Here is a 16,678-nt window from a genome sequence, read left to right as displayed (position 1 = left end):
ATTTTCTAGTTCAAGAAAGAGGGATTTTTCTAGGGTTCATTCATTGAGTCCCTTCATCTTTTGGTATTAAATCAAACCTATTGAAAACAAATTGATACAAGTATGACAATGTGTTTCAATTATTATTTTGTCATTGATTTCAAACCTACTAATTCTTGGTAAGAAAACTACCTAGTTGATTTGAGTACTATCATTTGTTTGATTGATAAGGAGGTTTTGATCAAATGAGATAACAAAAGAACCTAGAGAAAAGTTTGAGTTATGGTATGAAAAAGGAGTACAAAGATCAATTAAGATAGTGATGATATAGTGCATTGATTATCTACTTAAGGTTGTAAAGTTTGGATACACTAAGTCTAGAAGAACAAGTAAGAAGAATTGAGTCTACCAAGGTTGACCAAGTGGATAATAGGTGCCAAGAAACATTAGTACAAGCTGAGCCAAAAATTAGTTGGAGCCAAGAAAAGTCAAATTTTAGTGTATGTCGAGTGATATAGTGTAAGTTGAGTAAAGTTTAGTTGATGTTGAACACCAGTAAAATTTAGTGTTTGTTGAGTTATCTAGTGGATGAAAAGTTGAAGAATAGTGTGGAAGCCAAGTGAGAACATATTGATGTCAAGTGCCAGTATTAATGTTAAATAATAGATTTGATGAATCTGAGCTAACTATTTTGCTTTCTTAAATTTTTTGAAGCATGTGAAAGATAACTATGATAATTTGGTGGCACAGAATTCATAGTAAACTATTTTGAGGTGAATTCAAAGAGGATTGAAGGAGAAGTTTCTAGAAGGCACTAAAATGAAAAGATGGGTAGATTACCTAATCCTACCTAACCCTAAAATGGAAAATAAAGGATGAATGCCAAATATCTAAATTTTTTGTTTATAGAGATGGTTAGTCAAAAGAAAAAGAGATCAATGTTGGAGAACCTAAGTTAGATAAGAGGTCTAGGGTATTTCTTCATTTAGAGACCAAATAGAAAAGACTATAATTGGAAAGAAAAGGAAGAAGGCTTAAGGGTATGGATGCTTGAAGGGTGAACAAGCTATCAAAGCTTAAGTGTGTGAAAGACAAATAGAATGGAGACTAAAATAGAGATATATAAGTTACAAGTGAGTTGTAAGTTGTTATTAGATCAAGCCTTACTGTTACTTTCTAATCATTCTACCAGTCTAGGGTAAATCCTTTGAATTAAGTTTTACCTAACAGTCATTTGTAAATTCTTTAACTAGGTGATATTCCAAGTGAATGATCTAAAGTCCTCTAACAAGGCTCACTTCTAATAGGGTGATTGAAATCCTCTAACCAGGTCACATTTAATAGTGTGTATTATAACTTTTAATAGGGTTGGCCTTTCATAAGGCATCACTTCAGAAGAGTGAGAATGAGTAGCATGTTACTGGTGGTTTTCCCAAATTTAGCTTCCATGTAAAATCATTGTGTGAAATGTGTTATTGAATGTGTTATGTTTCATGCTTACATTTCTACAAAGTTGATTCGACAGTAACCTTCAAAGTTTAAGTGATTGTATGATCTAACGGATGCATGCATGATGAATATGTTTTATGGATATGGGTTCAATAAGCTATGAAAAAATTTATTTGTACATATGAACCTTTCATAATTGATTCACCCCCCACCCACCCCTCATTTATTCTAAAGATTTCCAACAATTGGTATCAAAGCCACTAGTTTGAAGGTACTAAAAGCAAAAGATCAAGATGTCAAAAAGAGAGATACCCAAGCTTAATAGTGATAAATTTTCTACATGGAAAATTATAATGAAGCTACACCTAGGAGGTCTTGGATACCATGCACAATCTACCATTACTACTAAGTATATTGATCCTATTGGAGCCCTAACTGTTGAAGATCTAAAAAAGAAGAAAGAACACAATCAGGCAATGTTGGAGATCACCTCTTCCCTAAGTTATGTCAAGTTTGATGACATCAAGGGTTATGATAGTGCAAAGAAGATGTGGGATTCTCTTCACACCATCGATGGAGGTGATGAAATTTTTTTGAGAGCCAAATTTGAAAGTCTTAGAGGTAAGTTCAATGATATGAGAATGCAAGAAGGTGAGAATGTTTCTCGATATTGCTCTAGGATAAAGGATATTGTTAATGCTATAAGAGGATATACTAGCAAGATAGTGTTGGAGTTGAGGAAAGCCAACTCCGAAGACGCCAAGATCACCTGCATGCAAACCTGTCAAAGAGAAGCCATAGAAGGGGAGGAGCATGGAGCACGGGAAAAACCCTAAACAGACATGAGAGCCATCATAATGCAAACACAAGAAGAAATGTATTTACAATAAGAAATGATATGATGATCGATATGTTACAATGAGAGAGAGCCCGAATATAAAGAGCTCATGGAAGCTTGTAGAACAAGCTGGAAGGAGGAAGAAGATAAGATTGACAACTTAGCACACATCCACAAAAAGTGGAATATGCTAAAAAAGGAGAAAACTCCCGAGTTGTCAACAACTAACCACTACATGCATTAAATATAAAATATTAAATAAATGCATGACCTAAGTAAGCTTAAGCAATAGAATAAATAATTAATATTAATTATTTACTCTAACACCCCCCCTTAAGTGCAACTTAGGGAAATGCCTTAAGCTCACAAAACTAAGATGAAATGCATAATGGGTCCCGGCAACGAGGCCATTTTAGGTACCCAAGTACAATGCAAGAAGATGAAACCTCTGTAAACGGGGAAAGAGAGAAAACCACATGGGAAAAACCCTCCCCTAAAAAGAGGTAAAAACCCAGTGAAGAGCTGAAGAAGTCTCCAACTAGGGAAAATGTCCCCTAAAACAGGAACAAGAAGTGATCATGAAGAAGCAGCATCACTGAAGCATGAAGAAGTCACAAATCTGCCAAACTGCTGATCTGAAGAAACCTCCATGAAAGAAGAAGGCACGAATTGAGCATGTCTATATGGTAGATGATCCATCTCACCGAAATGCATAGGTAGCCAGCCACTGCAATCGCCTTGTATGTAGGATCAACCACTGAATACATAGTTCACACTATTGAACCATCAAACCACGGATGCATTAGAACACAGCATAATCCCCCCTTAATGCAAACGGGGTGTGATGACAGGCAACTAAGAAGGTGAGCCAAATCTTCTGCAAACGAACCAAGAACGAGGAGAGAGGAAAAGAGGTACAGACACTGATAAAGACACGGTCTAACTGACTCTGCATGGGCTAATGTCGTGGAAGGGACACTCACTTGACAAAGGGAGAATGCCTAAAACAGCAAACAAATAATCCCCCCCATGGTGCTTTATGAAATAGTGCAAGTACACCTGACTCAAAACAATGTTCATGACTCCCAGAATGTAAAAGTGACAGTGTATCTCAGTGCAAAAAAGAAAAGTGCTTCAAAAGGATAGCTACAATGATCAGAACTGAAAAGGAGCTGAACCAAAAGAAAGTACAGCCAAAAATAAAGCAAACCATGCCAGGAAAATGATCCTCGGGCCTAAAACACTCAAAATATCAACCATAGAGCAAAAATGCTAAAACTATGATAGAAAGAGAAGAGGCCAAAAGTGAGGAAAAAAGATGATAGTTCTGAAAAGATGAGAAAACCAGCTTTCCAAAAATATAAAGTTTTCCGAAAATAGACATGGGACGCAAAAGATATGCATGTCGGAGTCAAAAAGAGGACTTCAGACTTTAACTGAAAAAACAGGCAATAAAAAAGCATCAAAACCTAAAAATACCTGCACCAAAATCTTCGTCTCGAAACCAGCTTTCCGGTGCTTCTTTCGGATCGGAAAAATACCTCCGTATGCAAGAGTTATGGCCAAAAAACCACAAGTAGGTCCAAAAGCAATCGGGAGAGGTGCATGCAAGGGCTGATGCAGTGCTGACGTCAGCAAGTCACGCGATTAAATTTGACGGCTTCGAGGCCGTCGCCACAAAAAGAAGTGCCACGTGGCATTTCCATGTGGAAGTACAGACGATGACGTGGCATGGGCCACGTGGCAATGTGCCACGTGGCACGCCTGCCACGTGTCACGCGCGGATTGGATATCTGCCGCTGACTGTGCAGTGCTGTCGGGCTGAGCTGTCGGCGGGCGGAGGCGGCCGCAGGGCGGCGGAGCCGGCGGAGGTGGCCGCAGGGGTGGTGGAGGCGGGAGGAGCCGCCGGCGGAGGGCGGCGGAAGGGCGGCGGGCTGGAGAGGCGCCGCCGGTGGCGGGCGGCGGCCAGGAGGAGGCCGGGCAGCGGCGGAGCTGGGAGGAGCCGCGGCGGAGCGCGGGCGGCGCTGCCTGCTGCGGCCGCTGCGGGCGGCACGCGGGTGGCGCGGCGGTGGCGCGGCGGCGGCGTGCCCAGAAATGTATTTTTTTTTAAAAAATTTTACACCCTGCGTCCGTACGATCCGTACGGCAGCGACCCTGGAAGCCTCAAAAATTTGCCAAAATTGCCCTGTCTCCAAAAATGAAAAGCTTTATATGAATCCTGACTGCAAACGGCCTTCCGGATCCAATGGTGATGTCCGTTTGGGCTGAAAGTGCTCTGAAAAATCGCTGATCCCCTGATTTGAAGAAAAAATGCACAAACAAACTAGGGTTTGTGACTTCAAATCACGGCTTCAAAATTTCTTCAACGAAGCAGCAGCAGGAAGGCTCTGATACCATGTTGGAGTTGAGGAAAGCCAACTCCAAAGACGCCAAGATCACCTGCATGCGAACCTGTCAAAGAGAAGCCATAGAAGGGGAGGAGCATGGAGCACGGGAAAAACCCTAAATGGACATGAGAGCCATCATAATGCAAACACAAGAAGAAATGTATTTACAATAAGAAATGATATGATGATCGATATGTTACAATGAGAGAGAGCCCGAATATAAAGAGCTCATGGAAGCTTGTAGAACAAGCTAGAAGGAGGAAGAAGATAAGATTGACAACTCAGCACACATCCACAAAAAGTGGAATATGCTAAAAAAGGAGAAAACTCCCGAGTTGTCAACAACTAACCACTACATGCATTAAATATAAAATATTAAATAAATGCATGACCTAAGTAAGCTTAAGCAATAGAATAAATAATTAATATTAATTATTTACTCTAATAGATAGATGATGAGACTGTATTAAGGAAAGTTTTGAGAACATGGTTACCTATCTATGCTATTAGAGTTTCAGCAATACAAGAACTGAGATGTATACCAGGTTCTAATCTGACTCTTGAAGCTTTGGTAGGTAGGCTCATTGCTTTTGACCTATCTAATTTTGATAACTTCAAATTTGACAATGTTGAATCTACTTTCAAAGCTAAGTTTTCATTAAAGGAACTATTGAAACAAAATTTTGCACCCTTGCCTAAAGTTTTTACCTATAGACAACCTTGTGAAACATGGAAAGAATCTCCAAGTTATGGGACTTGAACAATGAGATTGAGTCTCCTAATAAGGCTAGTTTCCTTACTATAAAGGTGCATCTACCTACTTCTTGAGAGGAAAATGGAGAAGGAATGGATGAAAGAAACTACCTATTCTAATATAGAGATTCTGATACACCAAAATAGTTTGTTCAGTCTTATCTCTACTTAAAATGTGCTATTCATCAATATACTCATAGAAGACACTAATTCAATCTTTGTTTTAATTCTAAAACTACCTAAAAATTAGGAATCAAATGAGATGATACAAGGAAGGAGCTTCACTCTATAACATTCAAGAAAAAATAGATATTTTCATATAGATCGGAGAATGAAACAATACATTAATATAGTAGAGAGATATATTCATACACAAACAAAAGTATATTATAGTAGCAGAAAAATGACTACAATGCTATAGAATTAGAGAAAAATGATTGACCATAAGAAGGGTTACAAAATTTCCTTTTATAGTGCAAGTATAACTAAAAATAACTTCTATCGTAATGCAAAGTTCAACTACTACCATTAAGGTTGTAGAGAACAATCACTACAAATTAGAGAAGATCATGATTTGATGTAAATTCACATGCTAAAGATCTGATCTTACTTGCAAATCTAGCGTTTATTGATAGAAAATAGTGGCAAAAATAATCAGATTGGGTAGATGAATCAATATAGTAGTAGAGGGTAGAAAAAAATCATTAAATAGGCATGGGAAATAGTTAAGAGTGGTTGTAGATGATCAAACGGATCTGATTGCCATCACTGAGCAAATAGTTTTGGGTTGTTGACATGCCAAGTTAGATAAATTAGTAAGTTAACTAAAGCCAAACAACAAACCTTTCCACATGAACCAATGTCCCTAAAATATTTTGCCACTTCATCCAGCCATCTTCTTGCTTGTTGACTACCATGTTTTGTGGCTTCATGACTTATTTCATTCTTTAACTATTTAACCCTGTGAAACTATGAACAACCCAATTCTAACTATTATTGCTACTTTGTAGCTCAAGATTGAACCTTAGCATTTACAGCTACAAAGTTGCACTGACTATGGATTTAACCACATTGCACCATCATAGTCTATCTAAGGTTTAAGCCATAACTACTTGTGACCATGCAAATAAGGACCTTCACTCCATCACCACTCTAACCATGGATTAGCCTTAATTTTGAGTGATATTGAAAACCAAAGGAATCACCACTTCATGACTCTAGCCTAGGGTAACCCTTAATCCTCTATGATCATGTGAAACATTAAAATTGACTAAAACATGTTTAATTTTTGCAACATTGCAACTTGAAGCCTTGAATCTCATTGGAAAAATGTATTGATTGAGATGAGCAATCCTCATTCAATGTAAAATGATTTGCAATTGTGACCAAGAAATGAGAAGATTGAGCCTCCCTGGAAACATGTCCAATTCTTGTATCCCTACTTTAGCTAAACACCATGCTTCTTGGAAATCTAGGAATATGTCAGTTGTCGATCTCTTCAAATCTGACGATCAAGATGATAACTAGTTTTGCTCTTATCTTTCACACCCTTGCAAGCCAAGAATAAGTGCTCACATAAAAAGTTGTGAAGCCACACCAACTATTGTCTCTAACTGACTTACACCTTCATGAATTTTTTGATGTTTAGGGCATGACATCCTATGACCAGGTGATGAAAGGTAGTCGCATAGTCATGACTTGAATCTTACAAAAATATAACATAAAGTATGGAAGACTCAAGACCTAGGGATATAATGGTAAAGCTAAAGTTTTTATATACCCCATAAACTTGCATGGTCAATAAATTTGAATAAGTTAAATTCAATCGTTGGTCATGTTGTCACCCTAAAAAATTCAAATTTTGGTAGAGGTCAAAAATGGCTAATAGGAGCCTAATGAGAAGAAGAAGAAAAGGGTAAAATATGTTTTCAATGATAGTGTTATAGATGAGGAGGATGTAGAAAAAATTAAAGCACTTATAGCAAGGAGATTTCATAGAGGTAAAGGAAAATTCAAAGGTAAGTTACCTATCATCTATTTTAATTGCAATAAGGTTGGTCATATTACTGCTAGATATCCAGAGAAGAAGAATTAAAGAGGTGGAAAAAAAATAAAAAAGTAGAAGAGATGAGGATAGAAAAGATTACAAAGATAAAGGCAAGAAGTCTTGTTACATTGTAGAAGAAGAAACCAAAGATGGATTTAACAATCATGATGATGAAGTGGTGTATGTTGCAATGAAGGATGATTCTGATGGGGATGAGGCAACTACACTAGTGTCTTGTGTGAACAAGAATAAAAGATGAATCATTGATAGTGGTTGTTCACATCACATGATTGGAGATAACATTAAGTTCATTACCTTGAATTATTATGATGGAAATAGTATTCTAAGGTTTGGTAATGATGTACCTATCTAATAAAAAGAAAAGGTTCTATCAAACTCACAGATTTTATTTTTTGTAGCAATGCTTATTATGTTGAAGGAATTAACTATAATTTGTTCAGTGTATCATAACTAAATAGTTCAGGTTGTAAGGTTGAGTTTGAGAACAAGATTACTAAGATATATGATACTAATGGAATGAGAAAAGGTAATCAGACTAGAGGTAATCTATTCTATCTTGATATGGATGATGCTACTTGTCTAGTTGTAGAATTTGGTGATGTGGGGTTATGGCACAAGAGGTTATGTCATGTTAATTTTGATGACTTGGTTAGTATCAGTAACATGAGAAGAGTCAAAGGTTTTCCTAAGTTGAAGAAATGTAAAAATATAATTTGTAAACAATGTCAATTAGGCAAAAATGACAAAGTCTAGTTTTAAGGGTAAGACTCATACCTCTAAAGGAATTTTGGAGATTGTTCATATTGACTTGTGTGGACCAATTGATGTGCAAAGCTACAAAGGTGATAAGTACATTATCCTATTTTTTGATTATTATTCTAGGATGATGACAGTTATGTTTCTGAAATAGAAATCTAATTCTTTCCAAAAGTTTAATTGGTACTTAGCAAGAGTTGAGAAGGAAATAGGTAAAAGTATGAAATGTTTGAGATTTGGTAGAAGAGAAAAATTTACATCAAATGAGTTTGAGACATTTTGTAATGATAGAAAAATCAAAAGATGGAAATCTACTCCTAGAACCCCTCCATAAAATGGATTTTCTAAAAGGAGGAACAAATCTATAATGGACTGTGTTAGGACACTCACAACAGAGAAAAATGTTGCCAATAAATATTGGAGAGAGATTGTAAGTACATTTACCTATACCTTGAACCATGTGCAAGTCAAGAAAGGTATTCATTCAACATCTTTTAAACTATGGTATGGATACTCACCCAATGTAAAATATTTTAAGTTATTTGAAAGAAAGTGTTATATTCTCAAAGATTTTAAGAATGGTAAATTAGATGCAAAAATTAAAGAAGGTATATTCCTTTGCTATTCCACAAGAAGTAAAGCTTATAAGTGTTTAAATACTAACACTATTAAAGTTGTGGAAGGTGAAAATGTGAAATTTGATGAATATATAGAAGTACATGAGGCTGATCCTATGAAGGAGCTAGAGGAATACAAATCATTTGTATACTTTTATGAAGGTATGTCTACTAATGAAGATGTTGTATATCAAGCTGCAAATCAACAAGTTTTAGTGATTGCCGAGTCACATACTATGAATGTCAAGTTATAGAATGAAGTTGAGGCACATTTTGATTCTAAGATTAGTGTACATGAAAGAGATGTTGAATTACCTGATAGAGAAGTACATAGTGATTCAAAAGTTGATAGAAAAAATGAGGAAAAAAGATTAGAACCAAGATTTTCTAAGCATGTCAAAGGACATCACACTGCGATAAAAATTATTGGAGATAAAGATGCAAGACCAATGACAAGAAACAAGTTGAGAAATGATAAATATTTTCTCAACATGCATGAACCTATGTCATTGAAATATCCCTTAGAAGATGTGGACTAGAGTAATGCCATGAAAGAAGAGATTGAATAGATTGAAATGAATAAGACATGGACTTTAGTTCCCAGACCAGAAGATAAAAATGGGATTGGCACCAAGTGGGTATACATAAATAAGTTAGATGAAAATGGTGAAGTCACAAGGAATATGGCAAGATTAGTTTGCAAGGGATATGCACAAGAAGAAGGGATATAATATGGAGAAATATTAACTCTTGTTGCAATATTGGAAGGAGTAAGAACTCTACTTTCTTACTCTACATAGAAAGCTTTCAAATTTTATCAAATAAATGTTAAATCTGCATTTCTAAATGGCATTTGGAAGAAGAGGTTTATATAAAACAACCAGAAGGATTTGTTAATGTTAACAACAAAAATATGGTATGTAGACTACATAAAGCTTTATATGGTTTGGAGAAAGCACAAGAGCATGGTATGAAAGGCTTCATAATTATCTTGTGAAAATTGAATTTGAAAGGGTTGATGATAATAGCAATCTATACTTAAAGATAGAGAAAGAAAAAGGTATTTTACTATATGAAATGTTTATGTATGATATCATATTTGGAGGTTAAGATACTTTATGTAAAGCTTTCGCAAATGAAATGAAGAAAGAATTTGAGATGCCTATGTTTGGAGAGATCAAGTTCTTTGTGGGTTTGCAAGTACATTAGATTAAATATGGTATATACATCACTCAGTCTAAATATGTAAAGGAGATACTAAAAACTTATGGATTGGAAGATTCCAAGATAGTAAGAACACCTATGGTGATAGGACACAAATTGTCAAAGAATGATGATTTAGCTAGGGTGAATCAAACATTGTACAGGTCTATGATTGGAAAATTGCAATATGCAATACATAGAAGACCTAATATTGAATTATCTATTGGGATAGTTGAAATATTCTCTACTAATCCCAGGGAAAATCATTTGATGGTTGTTAAGAGAATAATAAGACATCTGAAAGGTACAGAAGACTATGTTTTATACTACAAGAAAAATGAAAACTTTGAGTTGAGAGCCTACACTGATGTTGATTGGGCTAGAATTATTGATGATAGAAAGAGCACTAGTGGAGCAATATTTTTCTTAGGAAAAAGGCTAGTTACATGGACTAGCAAGAAACAAAACTACATATATCAATCTACTATTGAAGCTAAATGTGTTGTTGCTATAGTAAATTGTACAAACATTGTATGGATCAAACAACTACCCAAAAGTATGAAGGGGAAAATCATTGAACCTGTGATACTTTATTGTGATAATAAAAGTGTTATAAATATATCAAAGAATCCTATGATGCATAAACAAACTAAATACATTACAATCAAGTATCATTACTTGAGAGAGTTAGTTCAAGATAAAGAGGTGAAGATGGAATATGAGAATACAAAAGAGAAAATGGTTGATATCTTCACAAAAGGATGAGAAGTGTCTTGCATCAATTGAGATGATTGGCATATGTTACACATTGATGCAGTGGATCATACTTTAGGAGCTGCCTAAAGTAATCAAAGAGCTAGAGTTAAAGATTAATCACAAGCTAGGTGACAGAGGGAGAAAATGAAAATTTTCATATCTACATGATGAGATGATAAGTCTTTGGCATTTTTTTCAAAGAGGGAGGTATTATAAAAAAATTTAAAATATAGAAAGGAAGAAACATGGAATATCTACTTAGAGGGAGATAGTGTACTTGATGGTTAAAATATATACATCTACCTAGTAAGAGGGAGATAGTGTTGAGAGGGGTATAAGGATAGAGATAGATACCTGAAAGTGAAGTGATCAAGAGGGAGTCATAAGGATGAGTTGATTGTATGTTGATCAGGACAAAATTTTGTAACTAGTATAGAAGATGAAAGCTATTGATAGAGGGAGAGATTTCAATACAATAAATTATTTTCTTTTTTACCTTATTGTTGGTTGTACTTCTTGTTCTAGTTTTCCATCAATGCCAAAGAGGGAGATTATTGAAAATAGATTGATAAAAGTATGACAATGTACTTCAATCATTATTTTGTCACACATCTCAAACTAGCTAATTGTTAGTAAGATAGTTGCCTAGTTGATTTGAGTACTATCATTTGTTTGATTGATAAGGAGGTTTTGATCGAATAAGATAACAAAAGCACCTAGAGCAAAAGTTGAGTTATGATATGAAAAAGGAGTACAAAGATCAGTTAAGATAGTGATGATATAGTGCATTCATTATCTACTTAATGTTGTAAAGATTAGATACACTCACTAAGTCCAAAAGAACAAGAAGAATTGAGCCTTCCAAGCTTGACCAAGTGGAGAGTAGGTGCCAAAAAAGTTAGTACAAGCTGAGCAGAAATTTAGTTGGAGCCAAGAAAACTCACATTTTATTGTATGTCAAGTAATAAAGTGTAAGCCAAGTAAAGTTTAGTTGATACCGAGTGCTAGTAAAATTTAGTGTTTGCTAATTTATCTAGTAGATGGAGAGTGGAAGAATAGTATGGAAGCTTAGTGACAACATATTGATGTTGAATGCCATTATTCATGTTAAATCATGGATTTGACAAATGTGAGCTGACTATTTTGTTTTCTTGAACTTTGTGAAGCATGTGGAAGATAACTATGATAAGTTAGTGGCATAGAATTCATAGTAAACTATTTTGAGGTGAATTCAAAGAGGATTAAAGGAGAAGTTTCTAGAAGGGACTACAATGAAAAGATGGGTAGATTTATTGAATCCTACCAAATCCTACCTAACCCTAAAATGGACAATCGAGGATGAACAAAAAAATATCTTAATTTTCTATTTATAGAGATGAATGGTCAAAAGAAAAAGATATCAATGTTGGAGAACCTAAGTTAGACAAGAGGTCAAAGGTATTTCTTCATTTAGAGACCGAATAGAAGAGACTGCTATTGGCAAGCAAAGTAAGAAGGCTTAAGGTTATGGATGCTTGAAGGGTGAACAAGCTATCAAAGCTAACGTGTGTGAAAGCCAAGAAAAATGGATGACTAAAATAGATATCTATAATCTACAAGTGAGTTGTAAGTTATCAAATCAAGTTTTACTATTACTTTCTAAGCATTGTACCAGTCTAGGTTAAATCCTTTGGATTAAGGTTGACCTAACAGTCATTTGTAAATCCTCTAACTAGGTGACATTCCAAGTGAATGATCTAAAGTTCTCTAAAAAAGCTCACTCGTAATAGGGTGATTGAAATCCTCTAACTAGGTCACATTTAATAGTGTGTGTTGTAACCTTTAATAGGGTTGGCCTTTCATAGGGCATCACTTCAAAAGAGTGAGAATGAGAATCATGTTGTTGGTAGTTTTTTCCAAATTGAGTTTTCAAGTAAAATCATTGTGTCAAATGTGTTACTAAATCTATTATGTTTCATTCTTACATTTTTGAAAACTTGATTTGATAGTAACCTACAAAGTTTAAGTGATTGTATGATCTAATGGATGCATGCATGATGAATATGTTTTATGGATATGGGTTTAGTAAGCTATGAAAAATTTTATTTGTACATCTAGACCTTGGATAATTGATTCACCCCCCACCCTAGTTATTCTAAAGAATTCCAACAATACCCTCTTGTTATCCACCTAATGTTGTGATGCACCTAAAGCAAAGCACTGTTTTGAAATAATCTTTTTTCCTAATTCCTAACATCACTCCATTTTCATTGGTTAGGTACACTGCCTCTTTGTTTATATTTTATCAACATTGCCATCTTAATCTTTCTCTCACACCTCTCTCTTGAGCTTCCTTGATGCTTTATTATATTTTTTCACACCTCCAATCTTGTACTCCTTTACTATTTTTTCCCTATTTCTTTTAATTACCACATCTAATCTATGTTACATTTTCTAGATTAATTAAATAGCTATTAATCAAAATCCATGTAGTCTATTGAATTGAATCAAGTTATACCTATAGAGATTACATCTTTTTGGATTACAATTATAGAAAATGAATGAGCAAAAATGATGTTTGAGTTATCTATTATCATTTTAAAAAAAAAAAAAATTGGGTCAGGCTAATGTAATATATTATTAATATTGTAATATAAAACCTGCTATAATTTGAATTCAAGATTTATGTTTGTAAACCTTTTTTCTGCAAAAATGGTGAGGGAACCAAAATATAGCCATCTTAAAGATCTACATAAAGTTGTTGAACTTTGTGAGCCAACTATGATTAGCTCAGATCTTGAATACCACTATCTTGGACCTAGTTCAAAGGTTTGTTTAGCTAATATTTCTATTAGTTTTTTTTAAATGAGATAAAATTATTCTTTTTTGTTTTTCAAAATGTCCATTATGTGTCATACTGATATAGAGTACACAATAGGAGCTTTTTTCTAATCTAAACCTTTGATATGAATCAATGTGTTGATGCACTAACCACACCAACTTCCACCTTTCCTTCTCCTAGGTTCCTACTTCACTATTTAGTTCCTACTTCCTCACAAGATGCTATAAGGTTCAATATGCTGACCCAAGGCTTAGGGCTTCCTATACTAGTCCAAATGAAGGATTTTATACTTTTTTCAATCACCAAACTATTCATCAAAAGGCTAACTACCTATATTATAGATTTGTGCCTTTTGGCCTTCTTGTAGACTAGGTCTTTTCTAGAAACTTCTCTCCAAACAAGGACGAGCTCAAATAAAACTCTCACTTTTCCCCAAACACTAACTGTCAATTTCACTCCAACAACACAAAGCAACCATAAAAAACACTTTAGCTTAGGTGATCAGATTATGCTAGGGCTTGCTAGAATTGCCTCAATTGGGTGCATGAAACTAATATTTTAATTTGATGAACTCCTAAAGACCAAGGTTTAACTTTTCCATCAAGAAAATCTAACCGACAATCTTCTTTTACTAATCACTTACTCAAATAACACATTCTAAGGCTAAATACATATATATATATATTTAGCCTAGGGCATCAAGTTTGAAGTGGCAACTAGGATTTTGTTATCCTGAGCCTTTGGAGTCATAAAATACAATCTACTTAGTTGGATTTAACTAAAGGGCATCAATTTCCAATGGTGAAATTTCAAGTTTAGGCCATTTCTTGGCTCCAAATGCTTGAATTGAGGGTTTCAAACCTATAGTCAAAAAAAATGTTGTAACTATCTCCAAACTTAATAAAATTCAATCAAGACAAGTGCATAAGAAAGCTAACACATATATCTAACTTCACATGTTCATTATCTATCCTTGCCAATCGTTACAGGACTATAGATGAAAATTTTACTCAAGAAAATAGTTTTTCCTTCATAAAAATGGTGATTCTTTCATACAACGTGATGATCTGGTATGAGAGGGATACAATAAATGTTAAATACTTTCATCAAACTAGTTCAAACCAACTCTTGATGGTTATGAACATTGGCAGGTTAAAAAGGAATTTTATGACAACTTTTCAAAAATTGCACTTTTGTAATTTCTTGTTAAACATGACAAATTTTTTGCATTTTTAATCCTAATTGATGCCAAATTGTCCCAGACCTTTATGAATGGTAAGAAATATATATCTCAGGTAAAAAAAACTTGTTTTCAATTATTGAACACACAAAATACTCAAAACCCACATATCCCTATCTCAATCCATCCATTTCTCTCCCTCTCTCCCCTTATCTTCTTGACCTCTATAAATTTATCTTTTCCTCTCTATCTATATCTCTTAAAATATATTCGTCCACAAGTCCCTCACATATATATATATATATATATATATATATATATATATATATATATATATATACACACACACACAATAAATAGACCGCATTTTCCCCCTTATGACCTTCCATATCTTTTCAACATACACATTAATGTTTGCATTATGTTGTATTTGTCATTAGAGAAAACACTTATTTGATTTTGAATGTTTACTGAGCTCATCACTTATTCCACAATTTATACCGAGCATTCAGTGGTTACCTTCTAAATTCAACAGTTAAGCAATTCTGACAGAGCATTCCTGAAGCTACCAAGTGAATGTGTAGTTTAGCAGTGTATACCGAGCTTACAATATTCACCAAATAGGTAGTGGTCATCAAGCTTCACAGTTCTATTGAGTTATTAGCTTGTGTGATATGAAGTTAGTTTCTACAAAGTGATGGATGTGTAGTGTTTACCAAGTGATAGCAAGGTAAACAAAGGATTCAGTATTAACCAAGTGACACTATATCTACTAAGTCTCCAATGGTTACCAAGTTCCAAGCTACATTTTGTGATTAGTATGGATTGAGCTTCTACTTCTACCAATTGCATGACAATGATGAGTAATGTAGTGGACACCAAGTATCAGAAGGTCACATAGTCAGCTTGAAGAGCCCAAGTTTTCTACTATTTGGTTGACTCAGTAATAATTTTTTTACTTGTGTTTTAGTCGACCTTGCAATTGTAATTATTGAAATGGTATATATGTAATGTATTGTATCATTTTCAATATCATCATGAGTATGTTAAGGAATGGAAATGTAATATTTTGAGAAAAGTGAATGTGAATCAGTAGCATAGTAGAGTATTTAGCAAGGTCATTAACGAGCAGCAAAGACATATTAGTCACAAGAGGTGAACTATACTTCAAGATCTATTCAGCAATCAAGTTTTAAGTTAGATCTACTATTTCACCCTAACAGGTGAATTAGTGTTCTAAATCTTTTAACAGGGTAGACTTAATAGTCTTTGTATAAATCTCCTAATAGAGTGCATACTTCATTGTATGTTTGTAAAACCTCTAACAAGGTGGATCTAGCAGTCCAAATTGCTCTTAATGGGGCTAATCATCAGAAGTGATCAATGTAAGCCCTAATAGGCCAACTTTATACTATAATAGTGAAGTTTTGTGGGTATCATCCCCACCCAAGTTTTACTTTCTATTTGGAAGGTTTCTTGGTCACCAAAATATTGTGTTCATGTGTTATGAATATTTATCTCTTCTCATGCATGTAGTAGATTAAAAGAATGAATGGTGAATGATTTATATGGTTAAGTGCTAAATTAATTTAAAGTTTTTGAGGTTAATGATTCACCTCTCCCCTCTCAATAACCTAGCCAATCTTGATTATTTCCAACAATTGGTATCAAAGCTTTGTGGTTCTTAGGATAAAGTTTGACAGCTTGAGCAAAGATCAAGGATAATGGAGATATTCAGACTTGACAAAGCTATTGAGAATGAGAAGGTAGATCTAGAAATGGCCATAGCTCAACTCAAAGAATAAAAAGAGCATCTTTTCCAATCCCTAAAAAGAAGGAACTTGCAAGACAAATGAATGACCATCAATATG

This window comes from Cupressus sempervirens, chromosome 11 (assembly GCF_028749045.1).
Source record: "Cupressus sempervirens isolate cs-2001-9-10 chromosome 11, ASM2874904v1, whole genome shotgun sequence".
Lineage (NCBI taxonomy): Eukaryota > Viridiplantae > Streptophyta > Pinopsida > Cupressales > Cupressaceae > Cupressus > Cupressus sempervirens.
Note: the sequence above shows the minus strand (reverse complement) of the source record.